The sequence below is a fragment of the Giraffa tippelskirchi genome, chromosome X (genome assembly GCF_054371585.1).
Source record: "Giraffa tippelskirchi isolate mGirTip1 chromosome X, T2T-mGirTip1v1.2.pri, whole genome shotgun sequence".
Classification (NCBI taxonomy): Eukaryota; Metazoa; Chordata; class Mammalia; order Artiodactyla; family Giraffidae; genus Giraffa; species Giraffa tippelskirchi.
The window spans coordinates 122,047,501-122,052,500 of NC_137289.1; positions in this window are offsets into that span (position 1 = coordinate 122,047,501).

The window sequence follows — 5,000 nt, forward strand, 5'->3', positions numbered from 1 at the left end:
AAACACACAGACAGTCACACACTGACAGACACACACACAGACACACACACACTGACAGACACACACAGACACACACACAGACACATACACAGACAGACACACACACAGACACAGACACACAGACACACACACAGACACACACACACAAACAGACACACACACAGACACAGACACACAGACACACACACAGACACACACACAGACACACACACAGACACACGCACACATACAGACACACACAAACAGACAGACACACAGACACACACACGCAGACACAAACACAGACACACACAGAGACACATGCACACAGACACACACCAAGACACACACACAGACACACACACACAGACATACACACACACACAGACACACACAAAGACACACACACACAGACACACACACAGACACACACACAGACAGACACACACACAGACACACAGACACACACACAGACACACACAGAGACACATGCACACAGACACACACACAGACACACACACAGACACACACACACAGACAGACACACACACAGACACACACACAGACACACACACACAGACACACACACAGACACACACACAGACACACACACAGACACACACACAGACAGACACACACACACAGACAGACACACAGACACACACACGCAGACACACACACAGACACACACACAGACACACACACAGACACACACACAGACAGACACACACACAGACACACAGAGACACACACAGAAACATGCACACAGACACACACACAGACACACACACACAGACACGCACACACAGACACACGCACACAGAGAGAAACACACACCTCGACACACACACAGACACACGCACACAGACACACGCACACAGACAGACACACACAGACACACGCACACAGACACACACACACAGACACACGCACACAGACACATACACAGACACACGCACAAAGACACACACACAAACACACACACAGACACACACACAGACACACACAGACAGACACACACAGACAGACACACAAACAGACACACACAGACAGACACAACACAGACACACACACACCGACAGACACACACAGACACTCACCCACAGACACATGCACAGAGACACACACACACAGACACACACACACAGACACATGCACACAGACACACACTCCGACACACACACAGACACACACTCAGACACACACACAGACACACGCACACAGACACACACACAGACACACACACAGACACACACACAGACAGACACACACACACAGACACACACACAGACAGACACAGACAGACACACACACAGACACAGACACACACACAGACACACACACAGACACAGATACACACACACAGACAGAGACACACACAGAGATACACACACACAGACAGACACACACACACAGACACACGCACAAAGACACACACACAGACACACACACAGACAGACACGCACACAGACACAGACACACAGACAGACACACACAGAAACACACACAGAGACACACACAGACACACACACAGACACACGCACACAGACACATACACAGACACACGCACAAAGACACACACACAGACACACACACAGACAGACACACACACAGACACAGACACACAGACAGACACACACAGACACACACACAGACACACACAAAGACACACACATAGACACACACACAGACAGACACACAGAGACAGACCCACAAACAGACACACACACAGACACACACACAGACAGACACACACAGAGAGACACACACACAGACACAGACACACAGACAGACACACACAGACACACACACAGACACACACACATACACACACACAGACACACACTCAGACACACACACAGACACACGCACACAGACACACACACAGACACACACACAGACAGACACACAGAGACAGACCCACAAACAGACACACACACAGACACACACACAGACAGACACACACAGACAGACACACACACAGAGACAGACACACAGACAGACACACACAGACACACACACAGACACACACACATACACACACACAGACACACACTCAGACACACACACAGACACACGCACACAGACACACACACAGACACACACACACAGACACACACAGACAGACACACACACAGACACACGCACACAGACACACACTCAGACACACACACAGACACACACACACAGACACACACACAGACAGACACACACACACAGACACACAGACACACACACGCAGACACACACACAGACACACACACAGACACACACACAGACACACGCACACAGACACACACACAGACACACACACACAGACACACACGCAGACACACACACAGACACATGCACACAGACACACAGACAGACAGACACAAACAGACACACTCACAGACACAAACAGACACACACACACAGACAGACACACACACACAGACACACACACACACATACACAGACACAGACACATGCACACAGACAGACACACACACAGAAACACACACAGACAGATACACACACACAGACACACACAGACAGACATACACAGACAGACACACACACAGAAACACACACACACCGACAGACACACACAGACACAAACACAGAGACACACACACAGACACACACACACAGACAGACACGCACAGACACACACACACAGACACACGCACACAGACACACACACAGACACACGCACAAAGACACACACACAGACACACACACAGACAGACACGCACACAGACACAGACACACAGACAGACACACACAGAAACACACACAGACACACACACAGACACACACACAGACACACGCAAACAGACACATACACAGACACACGCACAAAGACACACACACAGACACACACACAGACAGACACACACACAGACACACACACAGACACACACACACAGACAAACACACACACACGCACACAGATACACACACAGACACACGCACACAGACACACACACAGACACACACACACAGACACACAAACAGACACACGCACACAGAAACACACACAGACACACAGAAAGAGAAACACACCCAGACACACGCACACAGACACACACACAGACACAAACACACAGACACACACACAGACACAGACACACAGACAGACACACACAGACACACACACACAGACACATGCACACAGACAGACACACACACAGACTCACACACAGACACATGCACAGACACACACACAGGTACACACACACAGACAGACACGCACAGACACACACACACAGACACACGCACACAGACACACACACAGACACACGCACAAAGACACACACACAGACACACACACAGACAGACACGCACACAGACACAGACACACAGACAGACACACACAGAAACACACACAGACACACACACAGACACACACACAGACACACACACAGACAGACACACACACACAGACACACAGACACACACACAGACACACACACAGACACACGCACACAGACACACACACAAACACACACACAGACACACACACAGACAGACACACACACAGACACACACACAGAGACACACACAAAGACACACACACAGACACACACAGAGACACACACACAGACACACACACACACACAGACACACAGACACACACAGAGACACACACACAGACACATGCACACAGACACACACACAGACACACGCACACAGACAGAAACACACACAGACACACACACACAGACACACACACAGACACACGAACACAGACACACGCACACAGACACACACAGACACACACACACAGACAAACACACACACACGCACACAGATACACACACAGACACACGCACACAGACACACACACAGACAAACACACACACACACAAACAGACACACGCACACAGAAACACACACAGACACACACAAAGAGAAACACACCCAGACACACGCACACAGACACACACACAGACACAAACACACAGACACACACACACAGACACACACACAGACACATGCACACAGACACACACACAGACACACACACAGACAGACACACACACACAGACACACACACAGACACATACACAGACAGACACACACACACACAGACACAAAGATAGACACACACACACAGACACACACACAGACACACACAGACACACACACAGACACACACACACACCGACAGACACACACAGACACAAACACAGAGACACACACACAGACACACACACACAGACAGACACACACAGACACACACACAGACACACACACGCAGACACACACACAGAGACAGACACACACACAGACACACACACAGACACACAGACAGACACACAGAAACACACACAGACACACACACAGACACACGCACAAAGACACACACACAGACACACACACAGACACACACACAGACAGACACACACACAGACACACACACACAGACACACACACAGACACACACACAGACAGACACACACACAGAAACACACACACAGACACACACACAGACACACACACAGACACACACAGAAACACGCACACAGACACACACACAGACACAAACACACAGACACACGCACACAGACACACACACAGACACATGCACACAGACACACACACAGACACACACACAGACAGACACACACACAGACACACACACAGACACATACACAGACAGACACACACACAGACACAGACACACAGATAGACACACACACACAGACACACACACAGACACACACAGACACACACACAGACACACACACAGACACACACACAGACACACACACACACCGACAGACACACACAGACACAAACACAGAGACACACACACAGACACACACACACAGACAGACACACACAGACACACACACGCAGACACAAACACAGAGACAGACACACACACAGACACACAGAAACACACACAGACACACACACAGACACACGCACAAAGACACACACACAGACACACACACAGACAGACACACACAGACAAAGACACACAGACAGACACACACAGACACACACACACAGACACACACACAGACACA